Source organism: Acartia tonsa, chromosome 3, assembly GCF_053477335.1.
Source record: "Acartia tonsa isolate MP-2025a chromosome 3, ASM5347733v1, whole genome shotgun sequence".
Classification (NCBI taxonomy): domain Eukaryota; kingdom Metazoa; phylum Arthropoda; class Copepoda; order Calanoida; family Acartiidae; genus Acartia; species Acartia tonsa.
The window spans coordinates 12,239,925-12,260,128 of record NC_137262.1 but is presented as its reverse complement, the minus strand read 5'-3'; the positions used below and the strand labels follow the sequence as shown (position 1 = coordinate 12,260,128).

Sequence of the window (20,204 nt, the reverse complement as noted above, 5' to 3'; positions counted from 1 at the left end):
TATTCTTTATTTATAATAATAAAGATAATAATTATAGAGGAGTAATTATTAAAATATAAATATTTGAATATCTATAACATGTGTATTCTTTATTTATAATAGTAAAGATAATAATTATAGAGGAGTAATTATTAAAATCCCCATATTTGAATATCTATAACATGTGTATTCTTTATTTATAATAATAAAGATAATAATTATAGAGGAGTAATTATTAAAATCCCCATATTTGAATATCTATAACATGTGTATTCTTTATTTACAATAATAAAGATAATAATTATAGAGGAGTAATTATTAAAATATAAATATTTGAATATCTATAACTTGTGTATTCTTTATTTATAATAATAAAGATAATAATTATAGAGGAGTAATTATTAAAATATAAATATTTGAATATCTATAACATGTGCATTCTTTATTTACAATAATAAAGATAATAATTATAGAGGAGTAATTATTAAAATATAAATATTTGAATATCTATAACATGTGTATTCTTTATTTATAATAATAAAGATAATAATTATAGAGGAGTAATTATTAAAATATAAATAATTGAATATCTATAACATGCGTATTCTTTATTTATAATAATAAAGATAATAATTATAGAGGAGTAATTATTAAAATATAAATATTTGAATATCTATAACATGTGTATTTTTTATTTACAATAATAAAGATAATAATTATAGAGGAGTAATTATTCAAATATAAATATTTGAATATCTATAACATGTGTATTCTTTATTTACAATAATAAAGATAATAATTATAGAGGAGTAATTATTAAAATATAAATATTTGAATATCTGTAACATGTGTATTCTTTATTTATAATAGTAAAGATAATAATTATAGAGGAGTAATTATTAAAATATAAATATTTGAATATCTATAACATGTGTATTCTTTATTTATAATAGTAAAGATAATAATTATAGAGGAGTAATTATTAAAATATAAATATTTGAATATCTATAACATGTGTATTCTTTATCTATAATAATAAAGATAATAATTATAGAGGAGTAATTATTAAAATCCCCATATTTGAATATCTATAACATGTGTATTCTTTATTTATAATAATAAAGATAATAACTATAGAGGAGTAATTATTAAAATATATGAATTTCCTTTGAGTGAAGCTTCTGTTTTTTTTTATAGGAAACACCTTTCTATTAAATACCAAATAATCTAATTGTTGAGACACCATCTATTATTGCAAGCTCTAATGTTTGACAGTATATAGTTATATGGACTGTTTCTTTGTGGTGAACTTAATTGTGTGTCTTCTTCAGTACCTATACCATACATATAACATACAGGGTGGATAAAGAATATTTCATTATATTGGTGAAGCTAGCATATCAGTGTTAATGTTGTTCTTATATCTTCCTGTCTGTCTGTACTGCTGCCTGTCTGTCTGTTCTTCTGTCTAGCTGTTCTTCTGTCTGTCTGTTTTTCTGTCTATCTGTTCTTCTGTCTGTCTGTCCTTTTGTCTGTCTGTTCTTCTGTCTCTCTGTCCTTTTGTCTCTCTGTCCTTTTGTCTGTCTGTTCTTCTATCTGTCTGCCCTTCTGTCTGTCTGTTCTTCTGTCTGTCTGTCCTTTTGTCTCTCTGTACTTCTGCCTGTCTGTCTGTTCTTCTGTCTATCTGGTCTTCTGTCTGTCTGTCCTTTTGTCTGTCTGTTCTTATATCTGTCTGTCCTTCTGTCTGTCTATTCTTCTGTCTGTCTGTCCTTTTGCTTGTCTGTCCTTTTGTCTGTCTGTTCTTCTGTCTGTCTGTTCTTCTGTCTGTCTGTCTGTCCTTCTGTCTGTCTGTCCTTTTGTCTGTCTGTTCTTCTATATGTCTGTTCTTCTGTCTGTCTGTCCTTTTATCTGTCTGTTCTTCTATCTGTCTGTCCTTCTGTCTGTCTGTTCTTCTGTCTGTCTGTCCTTTTGTCTGTCTGTTCTTCTATCTGTCTCTCCTTCTGTCTATCTGTTTTTCTGTCTGTCTGTCCTTTTGTCTGTCTGTTCTTCTATTTGTCTGTCCTTCTGTCTGTCTGTTTTTTGTCTGTCTGTTCTTCTGTCTGTTTGTTTTTTTGTCTGTCTGTTCTTACCTAAATTTTTATTTTCAAACCTCTTACTTTTTCTCCTTCTTCTTATCTTTCTTTAATCTTTAACACTCTCAATGGTTGATTCATATTTTGCTTTTAATTTCAAAGAGCTTTGCTGATATTGGATATAATAGTCCTAGTTTTATAATATAATGTCAGATTCTAATAAAAAAAACATATATAGTAAAACATTCTTTAAACACACTGTAGATAAAACATAATATGTAATATATATGTGTGCGTGTGTGTATCTGTGTTGATTTTTTAATTAAAATATGAGTGTGTGAGTGTTTTTATCCGACATATACTACACAGTTAAATTAGATAGCTCTGGAAAAATTTTATTGTTCTTTATGAATTTACATAGGTCTGTTTTTAACATTTTCTGTTCGGATAATAATTTCTTTGTGCGAATTGAAACTAAATTTAGAAAACGTAATTTTAAAAAATGCAATTTTAGTTGTAAATTAACAAATGGTTTCTAATTTCATCCTTTCTTTTTCTCTTAAATTTCAAATTCCAAAATTTGCTGCAATGTATTGTCAATTTATGTGTGTGATACAAATAGTAAAAGAAGGGAGCAAGTCTTGACTCAAAAACGGCATTTCTTATTAATCTTAGTGTACATTTAGTAATGTCATGGTGCACATAAATAACAAGCAACTTTGTGTGCACACTAGTGTACTTTTAGTAATGTCGTGGTGCACATAAATAATAAGCAACATTGTGTGCACACTAGTGTACATTTAGTATTGTTGTAGTGCACATAAAAAACAAGCAACATTGTGTGCACACTAGTGTACATTTAGTAATTTCGTGGTGCACATAATTAACAAGCAACTTTGTGTGCACACAAGTGTACATTAAGTAATGTTTGGTGCACATAAATAACAAGCAATATTGTGTGCACACTAGTGTACATTTTGTATTGTTGTAGTGCACATAAATAACAAGCAATATTGTGTGCACACTAGTGTAATTTAGTAATGTCATGGTGCACATAAATAACAAGCAACATTGTGGGCACACTAGTGTACATTTAGTTATGTCGTGGTGCACATAAATTATAAGCAACATTGTGTGCACACTAGTGAACATTTAGTAATGGAAGGTGCACATAAATAACAAGCAATATTGTCTGTACACCAGTGTACATTTAGTAATGTCATGGTGCACATACATAACAAGCAACATTGTGTGCACACTAGTGCACATTTAGTAATGTCGTGGTGCACATAAAGAACAAGCAACATTGTGTGCACACTAGTGTACATTTAGTAATGTCGTGGAGCACATAAAGAACAAGCAACATTGTGTGCTCACTAGTGTACATTTAGTGATGTCGTGGTGCACATAAATAACAAGCTCATCTCTTTCCGCTTCTAACACTCTCTCTTTCTTAAACAGTGTCACTTTAATAACTTTTAGGGATAGAGCGAAATAGAGCAATTTAAAAAAATAAAGCAATTTATTAATTTACTTTCTTAAAGACAGATTCTTTTAGAATAAAAACTTTATGACAGTCTGTTATTATACATTTCATTCCAACAATCAACCCTTTTTGTAGTGAAGCCTCTCTTTGACCACTGTCTGATGGTCTGTCTACATAATCATCCCAATAAATTTATATCCACTTTTTCACTACCTCATAATTTTTATTGAAAGTTTATAGAAATTTTAGTTTGTAAACCTTTTGAAAATATTTTTTCTAGCACAAGCCAAAGAGCTGCCGCGGGTATATTTCCATGTCTTGATTGAATTTAGCAAAGGATCCTGAGCACAAGAGAAGAGGATGGGGTCATTGATTAGGATTCATGAAGATTTTTAGGTTAGTGTAGATGAAGATTTAAGATGAAAAAAAGAAGGCTGTAAATCTATTAGATATCTTCCTAACGACCGGCCTAAACCCTGCAGGTCTCTATCGAAACCCATCTGATCTTAACCGACTAACTAAAAGAAAATAAGGCGTTCTTTAAAACTAAGCTTCCCACAATGTATGACAATATGAGTAAGTTATATACGTGTCCGTGAGCAGTCAGGGAGGAAGGGACATTTAGCTGTTTATATTACACTAGTCTCCAAATTTTTCTTAATAACGTTTTTTATTCGGTGGCTTAACAACTTTAGATACTTTTATTTTGATTCTTTAAGTTGATTGTCTAAACTTTTCAACCAAAGATTATAATCTACAAAAGTAGTATTTTTTGCATCATCATATGGGTTGTACATCATTTTATTGGCCATTGGCTTATCGCTTTAGCTTCCTGGTGAACAGAGCACACTCTGTTCTGTGATTGAATCGTGCTTTACCCATGATTTCATCTTGGCATTTACCAGCCATACCATAATACTCTTTAGATCATACACACAGAAACACACACACACAATCACACACTCACACACACATATGTCAGGCGACAATTGTCATTAACACTTGAGGATATCTTCATATTCACAATTATTTTTTCTTTTCAGATAAATGAACAATTCGTCTTCAACCTTTCCACCTGTCAAAATGATAATTAATAGTTATTTCTCGCATCGTATTATAAACAGCTGTCCGCGGATATAGAATGTACAATTATAAGATTAAAACCAGTTTTTTTAGCCCCGAGATGCCGACGGGCACTGGTTTTAATATTATGATTGTACATTTTTATACTCATAGAAAGCTGTATAAAATACGATGCTAGACATAGTTTTTTCGTATGGATGAGAACCGGTTCCTATCCACCGGATTCGAATGAATACGAGAAAACAGTATAACAGTTTTCGTTAGGAACGCTACTAACTAGTAATCAATCGTAGTTTGAAAAAAGTACTCAAAGGTTTTAAAAGAGCGAACAAGAAGATGTGTTTATATCTATTCCCTCTCGTTCTTCTTCGTAGCATTATAGACAGACAGACAAATACCGTTTATAGAGCAGAGGCTCAACATTCAGAGGAATCTTCGACGGAATAAATGACAAAGAAAGTAGTAGGTAGTATACATAATAACCAGAGGAATCTACACAATAAATTTAAGCATCCTTTCTTAGATAGCAGGAAAAAAATCACATATCTTTTACAGAATTATAATATCCTACATAGTATTACTAACAGCACTGCCTCATGAGATGAATCAAAGTTTTTCCTTGTTATTTATAATTTTTAAACTATGAATAAAGGAATATGTATCAAAGTTTTTACTTGTTATTTATAATTCTCAAACTATGAATAACATTATCCTTGCTGATATTCAACTGGATCAAATTATTGGATAAGGAATACGTGGATAATGTGACAGGGGAATTTTTTCGTTAATTTAGGTTGCCAATATAGTTCTCATATATTAGTCAAATATGTTCCTCCAGGTCATGAGAGGGAAGGGGTAAAGACATAAGAAGGGAGGGGGGGGTGTATCGTTTTATTAGCCAGTTTGGAGAAACATTTTATCAAGGTATGAGAGAATCTCTTACAATATCCACGTATTATATATCAATTATCATATTATTCTCCTCTTTCGGCATTTTCTTTATATTCTCATCGAAAACATTGCAAAATAGAAACAAAACAAAATTCTATAAAGTTCCAGGGATCTAACGGGATAAATTGATGTAAATCTCCAATGATGTTACACAAAATTACCCCTTCTGTAGATGACAATTGATTAGTTGAAATGTTTGGACTCCCACCTATATGAACTAACCAATCAAAATTCAATAAAAGTCTCCAAAGTTGTTAAGCCAACTATAAAAAAACGTTGTCATAAAAATTTAGGGACTAGTATAATAAAAATTCTAATGTCCCCTTCCTCCCTGATAAAGTTCACCAATATGTACCTTGAATCTTGATGCAGGGTTTAGTTTCCGCAAAAGTTATCTTTCATTTCAAGTAACTTAAATGATGTTTATTATTCTACAGTAGCCGTGATTTAGCAAATTAATTCCGTTTCAAATTGATGAAAATTTAGATATTTTTGTGGCTTACAACTTGTTTTGTCCTGTAACTAAAGGTAAGTGGGAAAAAAGAGGGGGAAGAAGGAAATGGGTTGTGGGGAATTCTGCACGTTGAATTGTTTGTCCGAATCCTGGTTCCTATGTTTATTCTTTTAAAGCAAAAGCTTAGTAATGGCTTCCAAACCGATTAAAATCCGCTGGATTAGAACCGGTTCTTACCTGTAACTGAAATTGATGTATAACCTCGTATTACAGACAATTATTCACGATTCGTACTAATATAATCACTATAACATTTATACCATTGTTGTTAGGCTTTATTTTATGATATTGTATTTTAATATCCGTGGAAAGGTGGTTATAATACGAAACGATAACTGAAAAATAACGATTAAAAGACATATAATTGAATTCGTTCTAGGGGGTCTATTGTATAATATTATTATTTTTACATGTAAAATAATTGACGTCTAAAAAACCCTAAAAGAATAAGATATATATCAACAAAAACGTAGGCACTTTCTAGTGTTAATTATAGAAATGCTACGCTTTGTAAATGTTTCTTGATTGTAAGCATTATGCATAGACATCCATTGAAAGGGGGGAATTACGATTTATTCCCCCCCCCCCCAACCCTTTGAAGTCCCTAGTTTTACCCCCTCCAAAATAAAAAGCTTGGACGTCCTTGGTATCATGTTTGAAATCGATTTTGCGATATCAAGCAGCTTCAGCTAAATATTGTGTGTCTGCCCCCCCCCCCTGAAAACATTAAATGTCCAAATATTGTTCAATGTTCAGTGTCTGACCTTTCTTTATCATGGAGCACTCAGGGAGGGACGGGACATTGGACTGTAAATTACACTGATAACCCAAAATTTTATAACAATGTTATCTGAATCATTGGCTTAAAAAGTTTGGGTACTTAATCAAGGACGTCCAAGGATTCGTGATTACCCCCCCCCCCCCAAACGAATTTTGGGGTAATTACCCCCCCCCCCCAACAATTTTGGCGCGCTTCGCGCGTATTTTTACTAATAAATATTTAATAGTATTTCATTATTAGGTAGGTATCTTTTTACATTATTAAATTACCCCCCCAAAAAATTTAACCCCTGGGATAATTTTTTTTTGGGGGGGGGGGAATGTACCACTGCCCACAGATTTCAGGGAGAGTAATTCCCCCCCCCCCCCTAAGCAAATTTTACCCCCGGGGAAAATTTTTTTTTTTTTGGGGGGGGTAAAAAAAAATTGCGGCATTTGACCCCCTAATAATAAAAAAAGCGTGGACGCCCCTGTACTTAATTGTTTGGGATAAAAGTAACCATTCATTTCATTTTCCTAAATATAAAAATTAAACATAGCTAATTGCTTATATTGACACAATAACGACACATTTTTTTTCCGGAAGCCTGAATCCTTTTCTCTTGATGTGACACAATTAATTTATTTAATCAAATCTTTTAGATATATATGACATATCTGTTCTTGTTTGTATTCACTATTTAGGTTAAAATTAAAGAAAAAGATTATATAATGCAGTAGGGCAGATGGTAAATTTTTTTTTTTAGTGGCTGTTTTTAGGAATGTTCCACATCTTTAAATAAGCCTTTCAAAATAAAAGTGCTCCTACAATTTGCAAAAAACATTTCAATTTTCAAATCATTCAAAGGTAGCTGTCTATAGTGCCCTAGCAAAATGGGGATAACTGTCACTGCATTTGGCCTGCCTTTTCTATTGACGTCAGGAAATACCCTATAATCCATCTCTTTTCTAGGGGGTTTCTATCCCCCTTCCCTTTCTCTTTCCCTCTACTATGGCGTCAATGGAATAGGTAGGCCAAAAGCTGTGACACGTATCATTATTTTGCTAGGGCAGTAAACCAGCTACCTTTTCGTAAAAGTGCCTTATTGTCGTTTCTTTTTCAAATGACTGTTAAATAAAAGGAAAATTTTTAAGCTGCCCAACTGTTATGATAACATTACATCAGAGAGTATAGCGGTTGGTATAGCGGCTAGCGGCTAGGTTTTATCAATTCATTCAAATCTCCACGTTACTGTATAATTTGCAATAAAAAAATGAATGCGAATTTGGCAAATTTTGCATAAAGGTCAGGTTCAGAGGTCAATATTAAAACAAGACTTGCCAAGGTTATGTATGCAGTTTATATATTTAGATTTTAAAGTTTAAAAACCTTGGAAAGAATAGAGATAGCGAAATGAGATAAAGTAGACTTGTTCTTTTTAAATTGCAAGATAGCAGTACTGCAACATGTTAAAGATGTTAACATTTTTAAGGAAACTGATCTAAATATTTAAAAGAGGGGGAATGTCTATGCCAACAAACAGGTGCATAATCAATTATCAAATAAGTAAATCATTTTTGTAATATAAGTAATTGGCCAGTTAAGAATCGATTTGTGCCAGCCTACTTTTTTATAAAAAAAATATTGACTACTATTTAGAGTAGTATATTTAAAATTCTCCTGTATACATAGCCTTGCAGCTCCTAGGACGCTAATATGTATCTTTACCCCCTCGACACACAACTGTTCTCTAGACTAAAAAATTTAAATTTACACATATTGCCTATATTTTTAATCAAATTAAATCTTATTTCATTTCAAGGTTTGAAAATATTTATATATTTTTTCTTATATAAAAATCTGGCGGTTTTCCTTATATCACATGAGAAAAAAAAAACATATTTTTGATGTTTATTTTAGGTTAGGTTTACTAAAGGGTAACAAAAACCAGCAGGGATGATACTCCCTAAGAATATGGCTCTGCAGGGTTAGAACATTCAGGCTTATTAAAACAAGGTGGCAAGGAGGGGGGGGGGGGACACAGTGATTGAAAAATAGTTCCATGAAAAGTAAAACCTATTTAGTTTTCAAAGATCATTTTCTTCAGAAAAAAAAACAATCTTATTTCTTTATATAATAGGATTCTTAATCTAGTTTCGAGGTTTAGAGATTTTATTTAGAAAATTATAATACACTTCAATTTTATTTAATATGAAGATAAAGTCTTATTTAAAAATAATAATATTCAAGGTTCTTTGTTGCCCTTTACTTAATTTTTATAATTTTATGAACTCTGTAAAATATTTTTATTTAATGAAAATTGAAGATTTCGATAAAAGTATATTTTACAATGAAAATAAATTTTATAAAACAAGGATGACAACATCCATAAAAGCGAAGCACAGAAACAATAGGACAAACGGACATTAACACTTAAATATTGTTAGAACTGAATAATCAGAATATAAATGAATAAGAGTCAAAGCAAAATTGTAAGTAAATTTGTTGAAAAACTTCTTGATGCAGAATAAGGTTCATGGACATACTTACATTTTTAGGACTTGATTATAGAGTTGCTTTGCTTATAACAGTATACTTTGTTGTCCCAGAAATCAGTATACCAAAAGTCAGAACAATCGGATAATTAGATCACATAAAATTTTGTTGTTATAAAAGTAAAAAAATCTTAATCAACATGTTTAAAATGGACGTACGGACATTCTGGTAATTATTATAGAGTTGTAAATTGTACCTAACTACTACAGGAATCACCATGCAAAGTTGGAAATCGATAGGACATTCTAGCATGCCTAAATTAACGAAAAAAAGCTATCCGTCTCGTACGGACGGACGGACGGACCGACCCTAATTATAGAAAAGCTTCGCTTTTAAAAAGGTTTGTTGTGCTTCTTAGTACAAACATGTAGTCATGTAAAGCAAGGACAATTATTTACATAAGATTTTTAACAAATTTTCAAGTTGAAATGAAAGGTATTTTTATATAATAGTAATAGGATGTCTGAGTGTCTATCTGTCTGTACGTATGTCCGCAAAGATCTCTAAAAATTTTAATAATATTATTTAATACCTTGTAATAGCCATGTTTTTTAAAATCTTTATTTTATTTTCACTTGATTTGTTGAAATTAAAACCTTTGTTAAATCAGCTTGTTTTTTATTTTATATCTATAATACAAAGTAGAACGATGTCTGTCTGTCCGTCTGTCTGTCCGTCTGTCCGTCTGTCTGTCCGTCTGAAGCTTAAGATCTCAGTAACCGCTGAACCGAATGGGCTCTACTCTTCAGGGAATATACCTACTGGTCCTGTGGTGGTTTTAAGATATTTTCTTGGGGGGTGGGACACCCCCAACCCCCCCAAAAATACCCCCCCCCCAATTTTTTTTTTTTTTTTTTTTTTTTTTTTGCAGGAGATTTCCTTGGTCCTTTTACGAATTTCACCTTAATTTTTTTTTATCACCTCTTGGGACAAAGCCCCTAGAGGCTAGGGGCGAAGCCGCTAGTAATTGTATATAGTATAAGTTAGAGAAACTAAATTAGAAAGATTTCTTTTCAACACACAAGCATAATCATAGAGTAGCCACACTTCTTTGAAAAAAGACAAAGTACCCATGCTCCTAACCGTCAAAGTTTATCCTTTTACGTACCCAGGGAGGTAAAGGACATTTGATTGTAATTTATTCTGGTTACCAAAGTTTTATTTTCCTCTATTCGTTGTCTTAGGATCTTTGGATACTTTCCACCAATAAATTTGATCTACATAATTTTGTGATTTTTGTCATTGTCCTATCCCTTAGAATCCCTGGCCTTTACCACAGGGCTATAAAATGTCTAATTTAAGATGGTATGTAATAAAGCACATATCATGGCAGATCTCAGGTTTTTTTATGCACTTTGTCATAAAGTCTTTATGCCTAATTTATAGCCATAACAAGAATGTTTATGTACAAATTTATATTTAGGCTTTCTGAAAATTGTTTACTTTCAATGTCCAAAAGAAGGCAATTAAGGATAAACAGGGATAGTAGCACTAAAAGATATTAAACTACCAAATAGGATTAATATATAGCATCAGCACTTATAGAAGGACACAAAATAGAACATAAACATTTATAGAGTAGCTTCGCTACTAAAATTCTGAAAAAGTTTTCTTACTACAGGTAATATTTAGACTGACTTTTTTCTTATCATTATAAATGTGTAATAATTATCAATAGAAAAAAAACATATTCTAAACGAGATGAATATTTTGACCCAAAGAGCAGAAAAGAATTTCCGCTCTTTTGTTCTGATGGTTTTTATGCAGTCAATTATTTAGGAAAGAACTTACTTTATTAATAATATAAAGACTTTAGAGGACAAAGCGAGACATTTGAATATCATTTCTTGATTATTCTATTTAATCTCTATTGGCATAGATTACAAAGGGTGTAACTTTTTATTTCGAATTATTTTACAGAAATGTAATAAACTTGTAATAGTTACAAACTTACAATAATATATGAGCAAAAAATTATAAATTTTTGACTGACAATATGATAAAGCTGGACAAAAAACTTTCTTGATAATTCTATTTAATTTCTATTGGCATAGATTACAAAGGGTGTAACTTTTTATTTAGGATTATTTTACAGAAATGTAATAAACTTGTAATAGTTACAAACTTACAATTATAAATTGGGGGGGGGGGGGGGGGTAGGTAACCTAGGACGTTCATGAAGGGGGACTTTACTCCCTTACCACAAACGAATGAAATAATTGATTAAATAATTAAAAATTATATTATTTTTAAATAGGGACCTAAAGTGAACCTCCTCAATAAGTTAACATTTCTGGCTTTTTGAGGCAATTATCCCCCCTCCATTAATGCTAGAACTTGTCCCCTAAATTTTGAAAAATACCTCTACCCCCCCCCCCCTCCCATGGCTAATATTCTGCAAACCAACGCAAGGGACATATATTTATCTTATTTTCTTTACTATTTCATTTTGCTTATTTTCTTCTTTTTATTATGATATTATTATGTAAAAAATCTTTACTACTATTGGACATTTCCATTACTGTTTTTATTTAAACTTGGTATTTGACAAATAAAGGCAAAGTTATCCTATATTTTTTAAAAGCGAAGCTTTTCTATAATTAGGGTCGGTCCGTCCGTACGTCCGTCAGTCACAGAGATTTAGGCATGTTAGAATTGTCCTATTGATTTCAAACTTTGCATGGTGATTCCTGTAGTAGTTAGATACGATTTAGTAAGCGTAGCAACTCTATAATCGTTACCAGAAAGTCCTTGCGTACATGTTGATTTTTTTACTTTTATAACAACAAATTTTTATGTGATCTAATCATCCGATTGATCTGATTTTTGGTATGTTGATTCCTGGGACAACAAGGTATAATATTATAAGCGAAGCACATCTGTAATCAAAACCTAAAATTATAAGTATGTCCATAAACATTATCCTGTATCAAGCAGTTTTTCAACAAATTTACTTACAATTTTGCTTCGACTCTTATACATTTATATTCTGATTATTCAGTTCTGACACTATACAAGTGTTAATGTCCGTTTGTCCTACTGTTTTAGTGCTTCCCTTTTATGGATGCTGTCATCCTTGTTGATAATATATGTTATTGCAAAAAGTCCAAGTCTATAATTCTCTTTTTTTTCAAAAGAGAGAATTCACTAGAATAACAGCAGTGACACAAAAAATGTAAAAAATCCAGCAAATCTTAAATAGTTAGATTTATGTTAAACTATTATGTATTTAATATAATTTATAAGACGTAAAAAAAATTCTTACGTCATAAAAATGAGGGATGGGGAGAGAAGGAGTTGGAAAGAAAATTCTTTAAAAAGAGATAAATAATCCCTCATTTTTATGACGTCACATTGAGCGACTTTCTTCGACTTTTCTTAAATCCTAGGAAGGATTGGAAATTATTTTTATGTAAATCATGGCACCAACCAATGAAGAAAAAAAGAATTGAACTTAAGTTTATATCATCATGAATTATGAGGGATGCATCAAGAACATAGATAGGTATTCGAACAATTTTTGTTTTGTCTTATCCAAATCTTACATTATATATGCGCTAGCGGCTTCGCCCATAGCCTCTAGGGGCTTTGGCCCAAGAGGTAATTAGTAAAATTATGTACGTGCCTAAATTATATGACGCGAGTTTGGGAATCATTACATCTTCAATTATCTACCGAGCTGAAAAAATTGCGAATGGGTCGCCAATTTTCATGAATAAAGGGCGAATTCCGAAAACATATGCAAAAAAAAATTCTATAAAAAAATTTTGGGGATTTTTTGGTTTTTTTAGGGGGGGGGGTGATGTCACACCCCCAAAGAAAATAGCCTTAAACCACAACAGGACCAGTAGGTATATTCCCTAAAGAGTTTAATCCAATCGGTTCAGTGGTTACCGAGATCTTAAGCTTCAGACGGAGGGACAGACATCATTCTACTTTGTATTATAGATAATTAGTACCAAAATAAGTATCAAAATATCCATTTTATTTTCTTGAATTTTAGACAGCTTTGCCATGTAGGTATAAAAATAATATTTAATTTTCACAATATACTGTAACTATGGAAAGCTTTCCTAAGATGGGTACTCAATTGGTTCAGTGGTTAGAGATTTTAAGAGGTAATCTTAAAAAACCTTACGACTTTATATAATAGGATTAAACCTAAAATTACATTATCCCACGTATGTTATGTTCTGAAAAATGTTAGCTTTACTCACTTCTAAATTACTACATGCCAAAGCTGTTTATAGTGCCAATAAATTTGACGTCATACAATACAATGATAGTCTAATATAAGACTGAATTATCAATAGCAGGCCACCAATATTTTAATTAAACAATGGTAGGGCTGGTAGGGCAATATGACGTCATTTTTTTATAGGAACTATAAAAAGTTTCCTAAATTCCTGAGTTTAGCTTGTGCTTCACTTTCTTTACAATCAAAACTGCACGACCATATTTCATATAATTCGCAGAGTAGCACAGCTGTTCTGTAATTAATCCAAATAAATGATTAAAGTGGGCAGATATGACATTGGATGCTTAAGTTTAATTTCATCTTCAAAGAATTTTCTATAAAAGGGGCTTTGTATGCAAGGAATTTTATAGGGTGGAAATAAATTCTAGTTTTGAAAATTCACGAAAATCTGGAATTTGCTGATAGCCAAAAAAGGCGCAAATGATTGCTGCTGCAAAGTCCAGGTTTGGACCAAATTGTATTTTGACTTATTTTAAATTTTGTCCATATTAAAACCAAAGTGAAATAATCCACTTAAGGTCGACGCAATAAATAGAAGGGATAGATGAACAAACTTACATCTATGATACAGAGTAGAACGATGTCTGTCTGTCTGTTTGTTTGTCTGTCTGTTTGTTTGTTTGTAGCGAAGGATCTCGCTAATCGCTGAACCGATCGGGTTCTCCTTTACAGGGTAGCTCCTCATAGGTCCCGGGAAAGTTTGTAACTATTTTCTTGGGGGATGGGACACCCCTACCCCCCCAAAAAAATGAAAAATACTTTTTAAAACTAAAGTTGAAATAGTGGGGTCGACTAACCCCCCCCCCCCCAAATAAAATTTAAATAAATTTCTTTAAAGTCTAAAACACGAAAAAATAGTTTGATCAAACCTCTTAAGGCAGAGCCCCTAGAGGCTAGGGGAGAAGCCGCTAGTTGATCAATATAGGAACGCCGTAATGTTGGAACAATTCGACAATATTATTGGTTAGATACAATACATATTTTGGTGCGAAATGACAATTTTTTTCAGTTTTTAACAGGGTAAAATATAATGTCCAAAAAATTCGTCTGCTAAGAATTCATTTTTAAGTTAGATAAACTATTGTGTCTTATTTATGGCCATCTAGAGTATCAACTCTATTGTCTCCTAGGCCCTTATTCTTTTTCTCTGCAACAAAAGTCCATTTTTTCACCCTAAATCTAAATAAATTGCATTCATACTCATAAATCGCATATTTTACTATATACTTAAGTTTGCAAATTATGAGTGCAAAATCCTAAATTACAAGTTTGATTTGACATAAACTAGGCTCATTTGTGTTTATATGGGATGGGAGTGTTAAGGTTCAAGTTAAACCAAAGACAATGCATAATATTACTGCGCCCCTAGAATCTAGTAACTCGACTCCAAATTCGAAGGGGAAGGAAGAGCAGAAAATAGCCTAAAACAATTTCAAGACTTGGATCTAAAAATAGTTAAAATAGCTTAAAACCATACCAGGGCCTATAAAAGGTTCCTTAAAATGGAGTTCTCACTCGGTTTAGCATTTATCGATATCTAAAGCTTATGTCATATTGCATGGAAATATAGGTTTCTAGTATCGATGCAGATTCGACATTAATATTATGTAACCACCTCTGCATTATTACAGGGAGGGGGATGATATTAGGATGTTTATTACACTAGATGTTACGATTTTGTACCCGCGACCGTGGCTCAACAGGTAGTGCATCCGCTCGTCGTCGGGAAGAAGAAATGTTCGGATCTCGGTCCGACACCGCGTCATAACTAAAGACGTTAATAATGGTTCCTACTGCTGCTATGTCAGGTGCGCGACATAAATAGTTAGAGTAGGGGGAATGCCTTGGCCCAAAACAGGCGCAACTCACTACCATGCACTGCACAGTTAGGACTTCTCAGACAAAGATCGTGCAATCAAAGGGTTGGTTGTCTGATGGGCAAATGGACACTTTACACCGCAATCATAGGGCATAGGGCTGACACCCTATCCCATATCCATAAAAAGCCATATTGTTACAAAAACACTGACAAATTGTCAGCGACATATGCTCCCCCTGTGGAGTTAAAAAAAGGGCTTAACAACTTTGGAGACTTTAATTGAATTTTAATTAAGTGGTTCTTTAAGTTAAGTGTCCGAAGGTTTCAACCACTAATTGTATTCTATAGAAGTGGTAATTTTGTTTATCAACATTGGAGATGTACATCAATTTATCAGCCATAAAAATATCCTAAAATATAGAAATTGTAATTAAACGAGAGGATTCAAAGTTTTACAAGAAAAATAATTACCTGGACTACTTTTTGGAAGTTTTTGGAAGCAAAGCCACCTCACAAAGCAAGTCAATTGTCTGTAATGCCTTTGTAACTCTGTCTTTATCTTCCCTTCACTTACTATCCAATTCAATAAAGCTAAATTCTTTTGGGAATAGTCCCTTTCGTAAAATCGCCCCATAAAGGGCGATTCGTCGTATTTTTAAAAAGGCTTTTTATAGGTTATTTTAGGTTCGGTTATATTGGGTTAGGTGATTGCCCCACAGGGTTAGGTAATTAGCCCCGCAGGGTTAGAGCCCCCCGCAGGGGCTAGAAATAGGAGAAAAGCTACTGTGAAAAATACGAAGAATCGCCCCATAAGGTGCGATGTTACGAAAGGGACTATACCCAATCTTTTTTATTATCACGTGAAAGCCAATACGAATAAAAAGTTGAACTAAATTGATCATAAGATATTTCCCTTTCTTTTAGTACTAAAAAATCCAACAGTCCAAAAAAATAATCATAAAATCATGAATTTTGTATTAAATGATAAGAATAAAATGATTTAATGTTTATTCTTATATTTAAACCTAAAAATAAATATTATTTATGACAAATCCGCCCAGTTAAAATAACATTACACTGGTTTCTTAGTCTTTACATATTATTATCCTCATATAAAAGTAACAAGATGTCTGTGTGTAGCGAAGGATCTCGATAACCGCTTGACAGTACAGTGAAGCTTTTATAGGTCCAGGGTAGGTTTATAACTATTTGTGGGGATGGTACCTTCACACTTGAAATATTTTTTTTAACTTTTCTTTTAAACATATTTTTTTCAAATGGAGGGTCAACTTACCGCCCCTCTCGTGAACCTAAAGGCATCAAGGGGTGTAGCCGCAAGTAATGGAATAATAGTTATTTCTCGCATCGTATTATAAACAGCTTTCCGCGGATATAGAATGCACAATTATAAGATTAAAACTAGTTTTTTAGCCCCGAGGTGCCGAAGGCACCGACTAAAAAAACTGGTTTTAATCTTATGATTGTACATTTTAATATTCGTAGAAAGCTGGATATAATATGATGCCAGACATAGTTTTTTTCGTATGGATGAGAACCGGTTCCTATCCACCGGATTTGAATGAATACGAGAATAGTTATTTCTCGCATCGTATTATAAACGGCTTTCCGCGGATATAGAATGTACAATTATAAGATTAAAACCAGTTTTTTATAATTACGGATAGATCTTTTCGTTAATTTAGGCATGTTAGTATTGTCCTATTGATTTCAAACTTTGTCTGATGATTCCTATAGGAATAAGGTACGAGTTAGAAAGCAAAGCTACTCTATAATCGTTACCAGAAAGTCCTTACGTCTATTTTTAACATGTTGCTTTTTATCATTTTTAACAACAAAATTTTATGTGATACAATTATCCGATTGGTCTGATTTAGGAATACTGATTCCTAGGACAACAAAGTACATTGTTATAAGCGAAGCATCCCTACAATTAAGTCATAAAAATTTAAGTATGTCCTTAAACAATATCCTGTATTTAAGCAGCTTTTCAACATATCTACTTACAATTTTGTTTCTTTAATACATTTATATTCTGATTATTCAATTCTGACACTCTACTAGTGTTTATGTTCGTTTGTCCTACAGTTTCAGAGCTTCGCTTTTATGGATGTTGTCATCCTTGTTATGTTTTGTTTAATTGAATGTAATGTCACCATCGTAATTATAATTACTTGGATGTTGCAACAGATTTTTTTGTACTCTAATAAAGTGACACTTATAGCTGGCTAAAATAATGATACACCTCCATCTACCCCCTTTGTCCAAACCCCTCCTAATGGATAAAAAAAACTTGCCAATAAATAAGGTCTATATTAGCAACCTAAATTGACAGCAAATTTTGCCCTGTCAATATATCCACGTATTCTATATCCATTAATGTCACCTTCAATGCAACTAGGGATGGCAATCCGTCAAATTTTTGACCGGATACGGATTCTTACAAGAATCTGTCTAAAAAAAATGGCGGGTTCTAGCAATATTTTAAGACTTTTTTTTTAAATTAAAAAAATTAAGTGCTACATATGTCCTAAAAATCAATGTTCTTGGTGTTCTCTATAATTCACTTCCGAGAATCGAACCAGATTTTAAAAGATATTATATATAATGATGGTAATCTTTGCCTTCAAAAAGGCGGAGTTGAAAGAAAAAAACTCAAGACGCTAATTTTAGCTTACCAATTAAGAATCGGAATCCGTTGTTAAAAAACGGATTCCGGATCCGGATTCCAAAATTGGCTAAAATTTGGGCGGATTCCGGATTGCCAACCCTAAATGCAACACAAGTCTGACTCCAAGGAAAGAGATAAGATCTATCAAAATAATAATGGTATGGATGTGTGTGTCCGATAAGATCTTGTAAATGGCTCGACCGATTACTTAATATTTTTTCCAGTGATTTTTATCATTTATGGGAGGGGAGTAGTCTAGATTTAGAAATGGTTTAGGTGAAAGCAATGACAAATATAATAATTGTTACGTCAAAATTACAATTTTTAACAAGGACATATTATTTATGAGGGTCATTTAAAGTCGACAAAAAGCATCCAAGTCAATGCAGCTATAAAATGAGTCATTAAAACACGCAACAAGTGCTAAAAGATGATCAACAAATAAGATTCAGCATTTTCTTCTTAAAAACATGAAGAACCTCATTAATCCTAAACTTAAGAGCCGTGATTCAAGAATATAAATATCATATCAAAGGATAGTAGTTATTTCTTGCATCGTATTATAAACAGCTTTCCGCTGTAAAAATTTTAAAAGATTAAAACCAGTTTTTTTAGCCCGTGCCTTCGGCACCTCGGGGCTAAAAAAATTGTTTTAATCTTATAATTGTACATTCTATATCCACGGAAAGCTGGATATAATACAATGCTAGACATAGTTTATCGTATTAACTAAATTATAATATACAAGATATAAATCCATCTTTTTATGAAAACAAAAGCTCTTCGCCATATATTTGATTTTAGTTCTCTAATGAAAAATTATATATCGTATCGTATTAGACAATTTTCTACGAATGATAAAATAAAAATCATAATATCATTTTTTAGTCCAGCAATGACCTGTCTGTATACGTCCTTCGCCTGGAAGACCTAACTGTTTAAGTATGGCAGTGAGTTACACTGCGCATTTTTTTAACAATTTATGTAACGCAACCAACATAGCAGCAGTAAAAGTCGTTTTTAATGTCTTAGACAAAGAGGGGATATGCAACAGATAAAATTAACCTTAAAAACAATTCTGACCGAAAAAGAATTTTAAAAAATTGAGTTTTAGAACGCGACCACTAAAAAATATATTTCATTACTTATTAATATGCAAAGACGACATTCAATTTTTTTTTTGAATCAGAACTATGGCTTCATGGTGCTCCAGAGATGGGTTTTTGAGAAAAGAATGCCGCGTTTTTTTTGACATTTTTTAGACATGTCGAAAAACAGAGTATACAACTATTTATTTAATTATTTTGCTTTTGTTGGAACAGCCTTCATAGAAGAAAAACAAATTATCTTAAATCTATTTTTGCTGCATATTAATTAATGCACGTTTTAGAGCTGTATTAGATATTATACAATTGGCTAAAATACTAATTTTAAAATTTTGAATTCTTTTGTTGTATACTCTGTTGAACGAAGACGATATCGTCTTCGTTCAATCAATCAATGTCTAAAAAAATGCCGAAAAAACGCGGCATTCTTTCTCAAAAACCCATCTCTGGAAAGGCCTTGAGGAGCTGAATCAGGAACTTTTGTCCGTTTCAAAATATCTCTTTTCTAGCCTTAGAAATCACTAAAAAACCACAATTTTTTAAGGTTTATTGAGCATTGTCTAATTTGTAGAGGTTTTTTAGATTTTCTTAGGTTAGGAACGAGATTTTTTGAAACGGTCAAAAGTTCCTGATTCTACTCCTCAATGCCTTTCCTGGGAGCACCATGAAGCCATAGTTCTGATTCAAAAAAAAATTTGACTCACATTTACAAATAGCTATACAATTGAATGTCTGGTCGTCAGCGGTTTTAAGACTTGGGATAAATTTTAAATCATCCAGAGGTGCATTATACTCATACAAATCATTTGCAGGTCCCCGCTTTGGCCTCAGAAAAAAAATGTCCAAAATCGACCCACCCTAATGTTTAAAGACAAGGCTCCGGTTTCAGAATTTTTTTTCGCTACTTCTGTGTTTTATTGTTCTTGTAAAG

General features: G+C 32.1%; 1 protein-coding gene across 1 annotated transcript in view; it reads left to right on the top strand.

The window, feature by feature from the left end:
• Window positions 1–20,204, top strand: part of LOC145313959 (RNA-binding protein 25) — a 307,513-nt gene that overhangs the window by 197,955 nt on the left and 89,354 nt on the right. The gene's annotated exons all lie outside the window — the stretch shown is intronic.